This window comes from Heptranchias perlo, unplaced genomic scaffold (assembly GCF_035084215.1).
Source record: "Heptranchias perlo isolate sHepPer1 unplaced genomic scaffold, sHepPer1.hap1 HAP1_SCAFFOLD_52, whole genome shotgun sequence".
NCBI lineage: Eukaryota > Metazoa > Chordata > Chondrichthyes > Hexanchiformes > Hexanchidae > Heptranchias > Heptranchias perlo.
Genome location: NW_027139537.1, coordinates 7,477,510 through 7,495,457, shown reverse-complemented (window position 1 = coordinate 7,495,457; position 17,948 = coordinate 7,477,510). Strand labels below are relative to the sequence as shown.

At 43.1% G+C, this 17,948-nt stretch overlaps 3 non-coding genes across 3 annotated transcripts; all 3 read left to right on the top strand.

The window, feature by feature from the left end:
- Positions 1-6,514: 6,514 nt before the first annotated feature.
- Positions 6,515-6,586, top strand: trnaw-cca (transfer RNA tryptophan (anticodon CCA)). Its single transcript has one exon. It is a non-coding gene; the product is annotated as a tRNA-Trp (tRNA).
- A 1,884-nt stretch (positions 6,587-8,470) lies between these two features.
- Positions 8,471-8,542, top strand: trnak-cuu (transfer RNA lysine (anticodon CUU)). Its single transcript has one exon. It is a non-coding gene; the product is annotated as a tRNA-Lys (tRNA).
- Positions 8,543-8,620: 78 nt separating this feature from the next.
- Positions 8,621-8,703, top strand: trnal-cag (transfer RNA leucine (anticodon CAG)). Its single transcript has one exon. It is a non-coding gene; the product is annotated as a tRNA-Leu (tRNA).
- Positions 8,704-17,948: the final 9,245 nt, after the last annotated feature.

Below are 17,948 nucleotides of genomic sequence, written 5' to 3'. Positions count from 1 at the left end.
GGGAAGGGAGAGAGAATGGGAAGAACCTGCTGTTAAAATCATTGCTGCTTTCTCTCCCCAAACCAGGAGTGAATGGTCCTGGTTTAGTTCCAGCCTCACCCTGTTTATTGTTATTGGACAGTGAAGAGTGGAAACAGAGCCGGACAGTAAGGATGTGGGGAGTTATACAAAGAGCATCTATTGCAGGCATCAGGTGAGAAGTGTGAAGGACACATTTTAAGCAGCGACTGTTTGGTTTTGGTTGAACGGTTAGTCCCATGGGAGAGGGGATTAGAAACCTGACCTGTTTCCCATCGTGTAGTCCCATTCATGGATCAGTGCAGGGGTTGGGCCGTGTCTGGATGTCATTAAATTGTTGTAAAACAGCCCAACACACCTGGTATGCAGAAGCTGAGTGCTGCAGTACTGCAGTGGAGTCAGACACTGACACTGTTTGTGTCACTGGATTTCATTTGTGGATATTCAAAATGATCATTAACAGAGATATTAAACTGATCACTTCTGTATTTTCTACCTCACATGTTTCTGAGTAACAAGAGGTAATTTTCTTTCTCCAGGCAAACCCTTGAACGATCCAGAATAAATGTGATGCTTCCTCCACCCGAGGCAGAAGGAACATTGCAGCCAGTTCCTTCTCACACACAGTAAGTATAATATCACTCACAGAGCACAGAGACACAGACAGGTCATCAGTTCCACAGTCTCAGACAGCAGAAGTAGTCAGTCCCACACTCATCACAATTTCCAGAGACACATTTTCAATCCAACAGTCAAGCAGAGCGGGTGAGGCAGACACTGTTCCATTTCCCCCTAACTCAGTCCCGCTGACAGGTAGATACAAAAATCCCAGTCCAAAATCACACTCTCAGAGTGAAAGACACTGTGTCAATCTCACAATAGAGCAAAATGAGCTACGAATTAAATACTAGATAGAAATCACACATGGTACCCGATTCAAAGGTACAGAATGAATCCCAATAATGTACCCTGAGATTCAAATTGAATACTAGCCCAGAACTCTCACACACATGACTTAAATACATGCAATATCCATTCGAAAAGTGTATCATATGATACAAATTGCACACAAGTCCAAAACTCAGGTAGAGTATCAGAGTGAGAAATATTGAAAGATAGTAAACCTGAGAAACAAATTAGATACCTGTTCAGAATGCACTCGTAGAATGAGATTTAAAGATAGAATATCAATTCTATTAGTACAGACTGAGATACACATTACATACCAGTCCAAAAATCTCATACAATATTGGACTGAAAGATACGGTATCAATTCCATTTCTACAGACTGATCTACACATTACATACCAATTCAAAAATGTCACCTTATTAGTTTGAAAGATACATTATCATCCACAACAGTACTCACAGAGATACAGATTTAATAGTACTCCAAAAAGCACACAAATTATGTGATTAAAACCTCCAGCATCAAATCCTAAAGTACGTCCATATTTACCAATTAAACAAGGAGTAAAACTATTTAAACATTGAGATATTAAAGCTACAATATTGAACGTCATAATGTAATCTGAGAGAATAATTACGTACAGATACAGAATGAATCTCACATTCAGAGATTGTACCAGAGACACACAGACACAGAATGAATCCAACTCTCACAGATGCAGAAGGAATCCCAAACTCACATACAGTCCAAGAGACTGACAGACACACAGTTAATCCCACACTCACACACAGTGCCAGAGACTGACAGGTACAGTATGAATCCCACACTAACATGCAGTATTAGTAACTGCATATATAGGAAGAATTCAACTCCCACATACAGTACTGGAGACTGTATATACAGAATGAGTCCCACACTCACATGGAGTACCAGAGACTGACAGATACCGAAAGAATCCTACACTAACACACAGTATGAGAGACTGCATATAAAGAATGAATCACAAACTCTCACACATACTGCTGAAAAGATACAGAATCAATTCCAAACTCACACAGTATCAGAGAGTGACAGGTACAGAACGAATCCCACACTCACAAACAGTACCAGAGACGGACAGATACAGAATGAATCCCACACTCACACACAGTACCAGAGACTGACAGATACAGAATGAATCCCACACTCACACACAGTACCAGCGACTGACAGATACAGAATGAATCCCACACTCACACACAGTACCATAGACTGACAGATACAGAATGAATCCCACACTCACACACAGTACCAGTGACTGACAGATACAGAATGAATCCCACACTCACACACAGTCCCAGAGACTGACAGATACAGAATGAATCCCACACTCACACACAGTACCAGAGACTGACAGATACAGAATGAATCCCACACTCACACACAGTACCAGAGACTGACAGATACAGAATGAATCCCACACTCACACACAGTACCAGAGACTGACAGATACAGAATGAATCCCATACTCACACACAGTACCAGAGACTGACAGATACAGAATGAATCCCACACTCACACACAGTACCAGAGACTGACAGATACAGAATGAATCCCACACTCACACACAGTACCAGAGACTGACAGATACAGAATGAATCCCACACTCACACACAGTACCAGAGACTGACAAATACAGAATGAATCCCACACTTACACACTGCACCAGAGACTGACAGATACAGAATGAATCCCACATTCACACACAGTACCAGAGACTGACAGATACAGAATGAATCCCACACTCACACACAGTACCAGAGACTGACAGATACAGAATGAATCCCACACTCACACACAGTACCAGAGTCTGACAGATACAGAATGAATCCCACACTCACACACAGTACCAGAGACTGACAGATACAGAATGAATCCCACACTCACACACAGTACCAGAGACTGACAGATACAGAATGAATCCCACACTCACACACAGTACCAGAGACTGACAGATACAGAATGAATCCCACACTCACACACAGTGCCAGAAACTGTCGCAGCATGAAATGGTCCATATCAAAGTCACAATTGATACCCAATGTGACTACCACCATGATAAACTATCCCTCCTCATCCTTCTCAAATACAATATCTCACCGTGCTGTTTTGCTGTTAGACTAGTTTCCTCTCTCTGCTCTTATTTGGAATGTGTTGCTTTTCCATCTGACAACACTTGGTATCATCGTATTATGTTAGTCCACAAGAGGAGATCATTCGGCCCATCGTGCCTGTGCCGGGTCAAACACACGTTTTCGTTCAAAATTCGTTCAGAGATAGATTGAGTGCTTTTTATCAGAAAATTGCCTGAACCCCCACATTCTGCAGCTTTCCTCCTCGCCATCAACGACACGGCCTATTTTTGTGTCACGCGCAAATGTCTTTATCATGTCCCCAACGTTTAAGTCCAAATTGTTCATGTATACCACAAAAAGCAAAGGACCAACGACCGAGCCCTGCGGCACCCCACTGGAAACAGCCTTCCAGCCGCAAAAACACCCGTTGACCATTACCCTTTGCTTCCTGTCACTGAGCCAATTTTGGATCCAACAAGCCACATTCCCTTAGATCCCACGGGCCTTCACTTTTTTGACCAATCTGCCATGTGGGAACTTTTCAAAAGCCTTGCTAAAATCCATGTAGACTACATCAATTGCGCTACCCTCATCGATCCTCCTCGTCACCTCCTCGAAAAATTCAATCAGGCCAGTCAGACGCGACCTGTCCTGAACGCTCAGAATACATTTTTTATATTCGTTCATGGGATGTGGGCGTCGCTGGCGAGTCCGGCAACTATTGCCCATCCATAATTGCCCTTGAGAAGGTGGTGGTGAGCCGTCTTCGATCAATTGAATCGTTATGAAAGAGAATCAATGCATTCGTTCTAACATCTGGCTAGCAACCAAAGCATATTTTCCGTAGTGCAGTGGTTATCACGTTCGCCTCACACGCGAAAAGTCCCCGGTTCAATCCTGGGCGGGAGCATTATGCTCTGCCACTGAAAATAGTTTTTCCTTATTTGATCTATCAAAACCTTTCATAATTTTGAACACCTCTATCAAATCTCCCGTTAACCTTCTCTGCTCTCAGGGGATAATCCCAGCTTCTCCATTCTCGCCACATAACTGAAGTCCCTCATCCCTGTTACCGTTCTGTTGGATCTCCTCGGCACCCATTCCACGGCCTTGACATCTTTCCTGAAGTGCGGTGCCCAGAAGTGAACACAATACTCCAGCTGCAGCTTAACCTGTGTTTTATAAACGTTTAGCATTACTATGTTGCTTTTGTACTTTGTACTCTGTAATAAAGTCCATTTCACCAGGCTGTCGATGTCCTCCTGAAGTCTGATACTATCCACCACATGGTTTACTACATTCCCGAGTTTCGTGTCATCTGCAAACTTTTAAATTATACCCTGTATACCCAAGTCCAGGTCATTAATGTATGTATCAAAAATGAAAACTTTTTGCAGTGTGACTTGTGTGATTTATATAACATCTTCTCATAATTTAACAATCTGGTGAATCTGTGATGCACTCCCTCCAAGGCCAATTTTTCCTTTCAGATTAAAAGGGTATAAACTTAAAATAAGCGTCACTGTTCGCTCACTCAAAGTTATCTGTTGAGTGAAATAAAAGGAAGCACTTTTAAAGAATAAGGGAGGAGCCACTATCGCCACTTTTGACAAGCCTATTTTGTGGCACTTTATCAAACGCCTTTTGAAAGGCCAGATACACAATATCAACCACATTGCCCTCATCAGCCCTCTCTGTTAACTCATCACAAAACTCAATCACGATTTGCCTTTAACAAATCCACAGTGGCTTTCTATTATCAATCCACACTTGTCCAAATGACGATTAATTTTGTCCCAGATTATCATTTCTCAAAGCTTCCCACCACCTTGGTTAAACTGACTGGCCTGTAATTGCTGGGTTTATCCTTACACCCTATTCTGAACAAGGGTGTAACATCTGCAATTTTCCAGTTCTCTGACACCAAACCCTGTATCGAAGGAGGATTGAAAGATTATGGCCAGGACCTCGGCAATTTACACACTTACTTCCCTCAGCAACCTAGGATGCATCCCATTCGGACCAGGTGACTTTACGTACAGCCAGCCTTTCTCGTATCTCCTCTTTAGCAATTTTCACCCCATCCAGTATCTCAACTACCTCCCCTTTTACTGTGATTTAGGCAGCATTTTCTTCCTCGGTAAAGACAGATGCAAAATACTCATTTAGTACCTCAGCCATGCCCTATGTCTTTATGCATAGATCTCCTTTTTGGTCCCTAATCGGTCTTACCCCTCCTCTTACTACCTGTTTGCTATTTATATACCTAAAGAAGACGTTTAATGACTTGATGAAGGGATCGAGTGTAATGTATCCAAGTTTGCAGATGTTTCAAATCAAGGTGGGAAAGTAAGCTGTGAGGAGGACACAAAGAGTCTGCAAAGGGATATAGACCGGTTAAATGTGTGGGCAAGAAGGTGGCAGATGGAGTATAATGTGGGGAAATGTGAGATCATTCACTTTGGTGGGAAGAACAGAAAAACAGAATATTTTTGAAATGGTGAGAAACTATTAAATATTGATGTCCAGAGAAACTTGAGTGTCGTGGACACCTGAACTCCAGGTTGTGCTAACCTATTATAAGCATCCAAAACCTGATGACGGAGAAATGCTAAATAAGCACTAAGACATGAAACAATCCTTGGTGGTTTCTGAGAGTCAGCAAAGTGGGATGGTTTACGACCATGTGTTAAGATCAGTGGTGTTTACGTACAGAACAATGCAGCCGAATCGTATAAAGATAGGGCATGCTCCCTTCTCAAATGTTCGAGCTCTCAAAAGGGGACAGTCAGAAGTTCATTGCCACAGGCTGTCCGCAAAGGTCAGGTCTGATACACCTGGATTCGTGGACAGGTCAGGTTGTGTTAATTGCTTGTCATTAATGTAATCTGTCGACAGTTGTATAATAATAATAATACTGTTGAATATAATGTTGAAGATAACTGTAGTGCAACTCTGTTGTAAGTCAATCTATTAAACTTGCTATTTTGTAACCACTCGTGCTAAAATCAAGCGGAAGTCATTGTTGATGGATTAACAACCCATAGTTGTAAGAGTAACGGGAGAAATCCGTTACAAACATTCACTTGATATATAAACATCACACCCATAGTTTATATTTTCACACGTTCTTTTTCGCAGTTCGAATCGAAGTCGAAACACCGAAAGTCTAAGTGTTTTTCAGAAGGTTCCCCTCCTGTTATGTATCTTGAGCAGTTTCCCACATCCTTTTCATGTGATGTGATAATTCTGGGTGCAGGATGAATGTAAATGGATTTGCTGCAGTCCGCTGACAGCAGGAGATGGAAGCGAGCGCCATGCTGCCGCTGACAGGTGAAGGCGACTTCTGATGCTTCCTGACATCTGGTGGGAGTGGGCGGGAATTTGAAAGCCAACCCATTCCACCGATATCGGAGCTATAAAGCGGTGCTTGGCAAACATTGAGAAAAACAAACACCCATTGCCGCACCCAGGCCTCGTGGCGCAACGGTAGCGCGTCTGACTCCAGATCAGAAGGTTGTGTGTTGAAATCACGTCGGGGTCACCGTTTTTTCCCTTAAAATTGGTTTGTATAATTCTGCAATCAATGTTTTCTTTGCGTCTTCACAAGTGAAAGAACCCTGCTCGAAAGTCTGCCTCTGTTTCCCCAGTGTCATGGAGTGAAGCAACTGATGCCCTCTATTTATTTAATGTAACAAACAGAAGACAATCACACGTCTTCCTTCAAAAACCACCCTGCAGGTGGACACAGAGTGAAATGAACACAGCGCAGAGATGCAGACAGTATCCGGAAACATCGGGAAATAGACAAGAGAAATAGATTGAGCGCTTTGTTATCAGAAAATTGTCTGAACCTCCACGGTCAATGAAAGGGCTTTTGTTGGTCGGTTCCCCATTGCACCTCAGAATTCAGGAGAACTTGGTAGATGTTTGGTTCGGTTCCCTTGTCCCCGACCAGCGGAAATGGTTTGTCGATCCCACCCGACTAACTCCTTTCAAAAGCCACTCTGTCCAAAGCCAATATATCCTTCCAGTTTAAAAGGGAATAAACTTGAAATGAGCGTCATTGTGGATCAGTTTTCTCTCACTCAAAGTTGTCTATTTAATGAAGTAAAAGATGCAGCTTTCAAAGAATAAGGGAGCAGCCACTTTCTCCCGTTTTGGCAGGAGAAGAAAATCGATCGGGATGTTTATGGAGACCAAATTCCAAAATAATGCTCCTCCCCTGAATCGAACCGGGAACCACCAAACTACGGAAAACGATGGCATTCTGTTCAACACAATGGGCAATTGAATGGTGTCCTCTCTCTGCTCGTACGTGGAATGTGTTGTTTCAAGTACAGCAAGAGATGCCGACAGTGGCTGCTCCCCCTTTTCTTTAAAAACTCTCAGGGTAGTGGGTTTGAGCCCCACGTTGGGCGAGTACCGTTTTAATCTTTTATGCTGCTTCCGCCGGTGAGCCCCAGCTCTGACACTTCCCCCGCCCGCCCTACGTCTCACCGCGCACGATGAGGCCGCGCCCGGGCTGAATCTCTCCGATTAGTTTTCCGCCCCTGTCGCAGCATGAAATGGTCCTTATCAAAGTTACAAATGATACCCTATGTGACGACCACCATGATAAACTATCCCTCCTCATCCTTCTCAAATACAATATCTCACCGTGCTGTTCTGCTGTTAGACGAGTTTCCTGTCTCTGCTCTTATTTGGAATGTGTTGCTTTTCCATCTGACAACAATTAGTATCATCGTATTATGTTAGTCCACAAGAGGAGATCATTCGGCCCATCGTGCCTGTGCCGGGTCAAACACACGTATTCGTTCAAAATTCGTTCAGAGATAGATTGATTGCTTTGTTATCAGAAAATTGCCTGAACCCCCCACAGTCTACAGCTTGCCTCCTCGCTATCAACCACACGGCCTATTTTTGTGTCACCCGCAAATTTCTTAATCATGTCCCCTTCGTTTAAGTCCAAATCGTTAATATATACCACAAAAAGCAAATGACCAAGTACCGAGCCCTACGGCACCCCACTGGAAACAGCTTTCCAGCCGCAAAAACATCATTACACTTTGCTTCCTGCCACTGAGCCAATTTTGGATCCAACAAGCCACATTCCCCTGGATTCCATGGGCCTTTACTTTTTTGACCAATCTACCATGTGGGAACTTTTCAAAAGCCTTGCGAAAATCCATGTGGACGACATCAATTGCACTATCCTCATCGATCCTTCTTATCACCTCCTCGAAAAATTCAATCAGGTTAGTCAAACACTACCTCCCCTTAACAAATCCATGCTGACTGTCCTTGATTCGTCCGTGCCTCTCGAAGTGACAGTTTATCCTGTCCCTCAGAATTAATTCCAATAATTTGAAATGGAGTCTTTCTCCTGCTTGCTGCAATAATAGATAGGGCGGTTAAAAGCCTTTCGGCCCAGCTAGCTCAGTCGGTGGAGCATGAGATTCTTAATCTCAGAATCGTGGGTTCGAGCCCACGTTGGGCGAGTGCCATTTTAAACTTTTATGCTGCTTTCACTGGCCAACAGTGCAGAAATAATGCAGAATTAAACCTGAGCTTGGTGGTCAGGATGGCCGAGCGGTCTGAGGCGCTGCGTTCAGGTCGCAGTCTCTTCTGGAGGCGTGGGTTCGAATTCCACTTCTGACATTCCTTACTTTTACGAAGACGTGGAAATATTTTATTTGTGAATTGGGCTGCAGCTGATTTTTCTGCCAAGTTGATTTGCTCCTCCCACAAAAGTAACTGGCTTTGTCATGCATATGTGACTTGAGAAGTTTCCAACGGTGAAATGTTTGACATATTAATGACCTGGACAAAGAAATAGAACAGCAGTGGGAAATATTTAAAACGATGATCAATAGAGTCCAGGAGAAATACATCCCACTGAAAAGCAAGAACAAACGAGCCAGAAATGACACACCAGGGATGAATAAAGAAATAAGGGTAAAATTGAAACTAAAGAAAAAGGCACAGACGAGACAATAAAGGAGAGAGGGGAATTTGAAAAGGCTGGGAAAGAAGTCTAAAGAACTATTAGAAAGGCAAAAAGGAATATCATAAAAAGCAAAGTATTCTAGACACATCAACAGCCAAAGAAAGTTTAGGATTGGAATCGGGCCACTAAGGGATACACACGACAAACTCACAGGCAATGACAGGAAAATGGCAGAAATATTAAATAATCACTTTGCTTCAGTATTTACCAGGGAGACTAATATTGTGGGCATGACAGGAGAAGAAGAGATCAAAAAAATATGTAAAGACATTTAAGATGGAAAGGTGGGGAGATAATTGATAAACTACTCAAACTCAGAGAGGAAATTTCCTGTAAGGTGCTTGACCAGAGTTTCAAACCGCTCAGCCACGCTAATTTCCGTATTACTGTTCAGGAGCTCATTTCACAAGGACACGATGACTGCGCTCCATTTAGTGAGGCTCAGTGAAAGGCGGAAATTGATCTATTTATAGAATCATAGAATAAGACAGCGCAATTCGGATGCCATTCGGCCCAACGTGCCTGTGCCAGCTTTCTGAAAGAGCTGTCCAGTTAGTCCCACTCGCCTGCTGTTTCCCCATAACCCTGAAAATGTTTCCATCCAAGCGTTTATCCAATTCCCTTTTGAAAACTGTGAGTTAAGAAAAACAATATTGAAAGGGGTGCTGGGGCCTCTGCAGCGTCGATGTCGAGTGTGTGATGATTGAAGTTATCAAGATGGTTGCTTTACACATGGTATGTTGTGCAATCATCCTGAAATATCTTCAACATCCAATACAAATTGAATTGCAAACCTGACGGACAAACACTGGAAAACAAGTCACGAGTGAACGCAAATCATCTGGGACCCGTTTTCAGCCACACGGCACTTTAAATAAAGTGAAATAACTTTGCATTGAAAAGATGTGGAACTTGCATCTGTGCCTTTATCTGTTCCATTGCTTCAAGTTGCTGGCGTCTGATGATGTACACGCCTCTGCTCCCTCTATTGAACAAGAAAGGAGATGTTTGACGTTGACGGGACCTGTTGGTTATGAGCTCATCCTTTACATTGAGTGGGTTCGCGTCTTTTAAATGGCGTCAACTTTAGCCCAGCGGTGAACTTCGCAGCAAACAAATTCATCACCGTCTCACCGCGGGCACTGACTGATATGTTTATTGTTATTTCTTTCAGACCTAAATAAATATTAACCGTGATTTCAAATTTCCACTAAGTGATTTTTAGGTAGTCGCCTTTAAATGTTTCAAATGCGACTACTAATTTATAATAGCCCGGCCATTTCACCAGCCGTATTGAAAACATATCATGTCTCTGCTTTTTGCGTCTTTTTTCGAAAGGCAAAAAATATATTTCCCGTGATCTCTGAAGGATGGACAAGGACATTTCAGAAAGCTGAAGCAAGTTCACCGAGCTTAAATCGTCTGACCACGTTAAAGGCGATATATATATATATATATATATATATGTATATATGCAAGTAATTGCTGTCTGTTTCTGTGGTTGTCTTTTTTCTGTGTGTGTCCATCTGCAGGTCGATTTTGAATCAATACTAGTTTTCTTGTCAGTTTGTTGCATGAAATAAATGAGGGTATCAGGCGTTCCCCTCCCTGCCACTGGGTAGGCACTGAGTCGAGGTTCAGACCAAACATCTGTTTTTTTGTGAAAAGGCAATTAAAACCTTAATTCGGGAATTATCCAGTCTCATATGACCGGTGAAAGAAACAGTGACCCCGATGTGATGTGAACACGCAGCCTTTTGATCTGGAGTCAGACTTTTGCGCCACGCACTCTGATAACAGGATACTGGATGTTATTATATATATGAATGTTTCTCAAACACCATTTCATTTATTGGTTGAATAGATAGGGCTGATCAAATCTCCACCAGGTTCCACGGGGTGTGAGACCAATATCACGCTGGCTTTCACCGCCTGCTCCCAGCGGACTGCAATAACAGGGTTGGGAGATATGGACTTTGTTCACACTTAATCAGCAGTGTGAATCGTAAAATATTTACTCATTTTTTATGGGAACAAGGTTTCAAAATGTTTCTGCCTGGTTTCAAGCCAGTGACTTTTCGCGTGTGAGGCGAACGTGATAACCACTACACTACAGAAACCTGATGGCTCAGTCGCCGTGTTAGGGACATAAACCCTCAGCCAAACTAATTTCCGTATTACTGTCCAGGAGCTCATTTCCCAGGGATACATTTCCTGCGCTGTATTTCGGAAGGCTGCAGAGAAGGATCGGTGGCGATGGTCAGGCAGGGAATCCCAGAGCATCGCGCTCACACAGACATTTCACTGTTTTTTTCATGTGCCTGATATCCGACCGCAGTGTAAATTATGGCGAATCCGGCATGCTCAGATGACATTGTTCACAGAGTGTTTTCTCGCAGCCAAATCACACATTAGAAAACTTGAAATGAGATTGAGAGATCGGAGCCATTTAAAGTGCTCCCAGTTACTACAAATCAGAAATTAAAACCTGGCACCGGCTTCAGGGCTATCAGAATGAAGCAATGAACCAGAAAGTGTGGACAAAAGGTGGAATTTTCGTCCTTGGGTGGGTTTAAACCACCAACCTTTCAATCAACAGGCGAACGCGCTAACCGATTGCGCCACAGAGACCATCCGGTGTTTTGATTTGCAAGATACACTAAAGCAGCGTGTCACCGAGCCAAAGTTACATGTTGCAGCCACAGAAATGCAATTGACCACTATCAGTGTTCCTTCTCCAGAAATAAAGGATGGGACATTGTTTGTGGAAACATGGAAACGGTCTGGTCTCGCTCACAGCATCGATATCACCGACAACCAGCTCTCCTGCAACCGGCGCGCCCACCGGTGCTTTGTCTGTTAGTTAGTTGCACTGTGGGAGAACCTTCACCACACTGACTGCAGCGGTTGAAAAGGCGGTTCACCACCACCTTCTCAAGGGCAATTGGGGATGGGCAATAAATGCCGGCCTCGCCAGCGACGCCCACATCCCATGATCGAATAAAAAAAAGTATTCTGAGCGTCCTGACGCTGATGTCAGGTTTTGATCCCTGATCTGCAGTAACTGGGAGCGCTTTCAATGGCTCCGACCTCTTAATTTCACTCATAACATCAGAGTAACTGTTCCAGGGGGACATGCCGACTCAGATGCGTCTTGGCCGCCTGTCTGGTCAGTCCTTTACTCGCCTCCAATTGCGTTTCCCAAAGCGTATCTACAGATTCACAAAGCTCTTTGTCATTTCGGTTCCTTTCGATTTGTCCAGCTCCCGAATGGCAATAATTTGCAAACCTGGTTGCAACCCTCCACCTTGCATCGTGTCCAGGGATGGGTTATATGGAGAGACTGGAGAAGCTGGGATTGTTCTTGGAGCAAAAAAAGGTTATGGTGAGATTTAATAGAGGTGTTCAAAATTATGAGTGGATTTTGATAGAATCGATGGGGAGACGCTGTTTCCATTGGCAGGAGAGTCGATAACCAAAGGACACAACCTGCATTTACATAGCGCCTTTAATGTGGTAAAACGTCACAAGGTGCTTCACAGGAGCGTTATTAAAAAAAACGTGACACTAAGCCACATCAGGAGATATTGGGACAGGTGACCGAAAGCTTAGTCGGAGAGTTAGGTTTTAAGGTATGTGTTAAAGGAGAGAGAGGTGGAGAGGTTTAAGGAGGGAATTCCAGAGCTTAGGGCCGAGGCAGCTGAAGGCACAGCCGCCAATGGTGGAGCGTTTAAAATCGGGGATGCGCAACAGGCCAGAATTGGAGGAGCACAGAGATTATTTTTTCGTTCATGGGATGTGTGCGTCGTTGGCAAGGCCAGCATTTATTGCCCTTGGGAAGGTGGTGGTGAGCCGCCTTCTTAAACCGATGCAGTCCGTGTGGTGAAGGTTCTCCCACAGTGCTGTTAGGAAGGGAGCTCCAAGGATTTTGACCCAGCGACGATGAAGAAACGGCCGATATATTTCCAAGTCTGGATGGTGTGTGACTTGGAGGGGTACGTGCTGGTGGTGTTGTTCCCATGTGCCTGCTGCCCTTGTCATTCTTGGTGGTCGAGGTCGCGTGTTTGGGAGGTGCTGTCGAAGAAGTTTTGGCGAGTTGCTGCAGCTGCAGTGCATCCTGTGGATGGTACACACTGCAGCCACAGTGCGCCAGTGGTGAAGGGAGTGAATGTTTAGGGTGGTGGATGGGGTGCCAATCAAGCGGGCTGCTTTGTCCTGGATGGTGTCGAGCTTCTTGAGTGTTGTTAGAGCTGCACTCATCCAAGCAAGTGCAGAGTCTTCCATCACACTCCTGACTTGTGCCTTGTAGATGGTAGAAAGGCTTTGGGGAGTCAGGAGGTGATTCACTCGCCGCAGAATACCCAGCCTCTGACCTACTCTTGTAGCCACATGATCTCGAAGGGTTGTCGGGCTGGAGGAGGTTACAGAGATAGGGAGGCGGCGAGGGCCATGTTGGGATTTGAAAGCAAGGATGAGTATTTTAAAATCGTTGCGTTCCCGGACGGGGGGTTTGACTGGAACGTCACACGGACCCCTTCCGTCGCACGCCAGCAATTGTGATATCAAGAAAAAGGTGGCGTCGTAATTCTCCATTTCAGCGAAAATGGAGCGCTGGGGTCCGTAAACGTGTAGCGTAAAAGTTGAAACTCGCACACACGATCAGGAGGTTAATGCCTCGACCGACTGAGCTAGCCAAGCCTGAGGAAACTGTTAGTTCCTTGTCTGTTGTTGCAGCGAGCCGGCTGTTGGCTCCGCTCCAAGGGTTCAGTCCAAACCATGAAACAGGTTCTCCTGAATTCCATGGTGTGGAAGGCAATCGAGTAACAAGTCGAGCAATGTATTCCGCTCAATCTTTGATCATTCCATTCAGATCTTCTGCTTTTCAGCTGCACTTTCCCCCAAACATTGCAATTAATTTTGCTCAGCATTTGTTTCGCTAGTTTAATATTTTGTTCGCCGGCTTTGCCAGATTAACATTTCATTTCAATTATCAATGACAGGGAGCAATGACCATCACTTGTAAAATTCCCTCGGGCCCATCAATTTGTCAGAATCAAGCACCCGGGCATTTAAGCAACAACCAACTGAACTAAGGCGGTTCACTCACTTGTCCCAACACCTGCTGTGCCTTAACTTGCTCACCGCTACCAGTCGTTTATTTTTAAATGACGCGTCCCTCCCTGACACCGCAGAACTGGTGACCAATGTTCCGTTTATTGTTAAAAAGCATTAATTCCGAAATTATCCAGGCTCCTATGAATGATAAGATAAATAGTGATTTTGATATACAGTCTTCTGATGGGGAATCAGATGCACTACAGTTGCGTCACGAGCTCCACTCACGACATGGATTATATATGTATATATACTTATTATATACTTAAATATATATGTTTGATGCGGTTTTCCCTTGTGGTTGGGAATAGTTCATTGCACAAAAATAATTGAAGTCTGTGAGACATTTAATGTTTTCTTTAATCACCATTAATACGTTCTGTTGCACACTGAAGGAAATGCTAACTTGTTTGCCAAGTGACAATTAAAACGTCAATAAATCTTTGTGCTTTGCATGTTATGAACTTTTCTCCCTTCCCATTTTACATACTTTATTTTAGGAGTCTGCTTAAAAATGTTTCGTGCTTATTATACCATGAATCTGGTGCATCCGCTGTTAAATTTAAAAAGATTTGTCGCCCCTTTCACGCTTGAAGAAACTCGACCCTGGAGGTTTGTGGGGAGCAAGGCCCAACAAAATGCATCCCTCCGAGGTCGAATTGGGGACTTTCTGCGTGTAACTGGTGAACATGATAACCGCTATACTGTGGAAACGACAAACTTTTCGATCTCCGGTCTGAAGGAAGTGTCTCGGGAAAACATGAACTGCTGACTCTATTTACACTGACTCTTTTCGCCATCATTTCATCGATCGAAACGATACAAGTCACAGGGAAAAAATGTCAAAGTTATTAAAATCCCGAAATCGCCCCAAAATCGATCAATCTTAGTTTTGAAATTTTCAATTGACCCCCAGTCTCTGTAGCTTTTTGGGGGAGAGAGTTCCAGATTTCCACTCCCCTTTGTGTGAAGAAATGCTTCCTGACATCAATCCTGAACGGCCAAGCTCTAATTTTAAGGTTATGCCCCCTTGTTCTGGACTCTCCCCACCAGAGGAAATCGTCTCTATCTGCCCTGTCAAATCCTTTTATCTTCTTAAACACCCCAATTAGATCACCCCTTAATATTCTATACTCAAGGGAATGCAAGTCTGGTCTATGCAACCTGTCCTCATAATTGCTTATCAAGGATAGCCAACAAAAAGGGTTTTACGATGGCTGGCTCTTGAGTGCACTGGTCCTTATCAGTAGGCTCGTTGGTCCAGGGGTATGATTCTAGCTTTGGGGTTGTTTGTCCAAATATGTGAGAGATCCCGGACGAGCCCTTATTTTACTTTTGATCTTGAACGTCCAAAGACAGAAAAGTCCCCAAATCAGCACATATGAGTGAAACAATTCCGATGTTTCATACTATTACCTAACACAACTGGCCAACTTGGTTCCGATGAAAGGTCATTGACCTGAAACATTAACTCTGTTTCTCTCTCCACAGCTGTTGCCTGACCTGCTGAGGGTTTCCAGCATTTTCCATGTTATCAGAGTATCACTTCCCTCATCACCTAACTACACCCCTCCACTAGATGTCGCCTTGTGGTGAAAACAGGCTCCTTCCGCACAGCCAGGTGTTCTGCTTCGGGCATTAATTATAACTATAACTGTTGAACTTGTTGGTTGAAACATATGGCCTTGCCCATTGACCAGAGAGCAGAATGGTGTTTATCTCTCATCAGTACAGCCCTTTCCCGCTGCGTCAGTATGGAATGATACGGAGCAATCGTACAGATGTCACACCTCTCCTGCTTCCCTGTGAAGTTGGTAAGACGAATAGCACACAATGCTGTCTGACACACATAAACACCAGCTCTGAATGATTTAAAGGCCTTGTTATGATTGTCAGAGAATTGTTTATATCAAAAGGACAATTAACTTACGAGTATTATGATATCAGCTGCAATCCAAGCGTTTCTGGACTTCAGAATCGACTAGTCTCTATGTTAAACATATGCATGCATATAAAATGAAGCAAATCCGTCTTATTATTGTAGTTTCATTCTCCCAACAGAGATTTATACTTCCTTCCTTAAGAGGCAAAAGCTAAAGGTTAATATTACTTCAATATAAACACTAACTCTTTCCTTATAATACAGATACCCCAAACTAATATAACACCTCAAACTGATAGAGTTTCTCAAACTAAAATAGTACCTCAAACTAATACAGTACCTCAAACGTATCGAGAATCTGAAACTCATATAATACCTCAAGCTAATACGTCGTCTCATACTAATACAGTACCTCAAACAAATACAACACCTTAAACTAATACAAACCGATACAGAACCTGAAACTAATATAATACCTCAAACTAATACAGCATCTTAATCTAATTCAGTAGCTCAAACTAATAAAGAACCTCAAACGATAAAGGAACTGAAATTAATATAGTACCTCAAACTAATACATCATCTCAAACTAATAAATACCTCAAACCGATACAGAGCCTGAAACTAATCGAATACCTCAAACTAATAAAGCATCTCAATCTAATACAGTATCTCAAACTAATAAAGTACCTCAAACTAATACAGTACCTCAAACGAATACAGTACCTCCAAATGACACAGATTCTGAAAATAATATAACACCACAAACTACTACAACACCTCAAACTAATAGAGCACCTCACACTAATAGAACACCTCAAACTAATAGAGCAGCTCACACTAATACAACACCTCTAACTAATACAACACCTCAAACTGATACAGCACCTCAAGCTAATACAGTACCTCGAACTAATATATTACCTCAAATTAGTACAGCATCTTAAACTAACACAGCACTTCAAACTAACGCAGCACCTCAAACTAATACTGTACCTCGAATTAATACAGTGCCTCAAACAAATACAGTACCTCAAACTAATACAATACCTCAAAATAATACTGTACCTCAAAATAATACTGTACCTCAAACAAATACAGCACTTCAAATAAATAGTGTTCCTAAAACAAATACAGCACCTCAAACTAATAGTGTTCCTCAAACAAATACAGCACCTCAAACTAATAGTGTTCCTCAAACAAATACAGCACCTCAAACTAATAGTGTTCCTCAAACAAATACAGCACCTCAAACTGATAGTGTTCCTCAAACAAATACAGCACCTCAAACAAATAGTGTTCCTCAAACAAATACAGCACCTCAAACTAATAGTGTTCCTCAAACAAATACAGCACCTCAAACTAATAGTGTTCCTCAAACAAATACAGCACCTCAAACTAATAGTGTTCCTCAAACAAATACAGCACCTCAAACTAATAGTGTTCCTCAAACTAATACAGCACCTCAAACTAATAGTGTTCCTCAAACAAATACAGCACCTCAAACTAATAGAGTCATAGAGTCATCGAGTTATACAGCACGGATAGAGGACCTTCGGCCCATCGTGTCCGCGCCGGCCATCAAGCCCTGTCTACTCTAATCCCATATTCCAGCATTTGTTCCGTAGCCTTGTATGCTATGGCATTTCAAGTGCTCATCCAAATGCTTCTTGAATGTTGTGAGGGTTGCTGCCTCCACAACCCTTTCAGGCAGTGAGTTCCAGACTCCAACCACCCTCTGGGTGAAAAAGTTCTTTCTCAAATCCCCTCTAAACCTCCCGCCTTTTACCTTGAGTCTATGTCCCCTTGTTATAGAACTCTCAACGAAGGGAAAAAGCTCCTTAGTATCCATCCTATCTGTGCCCCTCATAATTTTGTACACCTCAATCATGTCCCCAC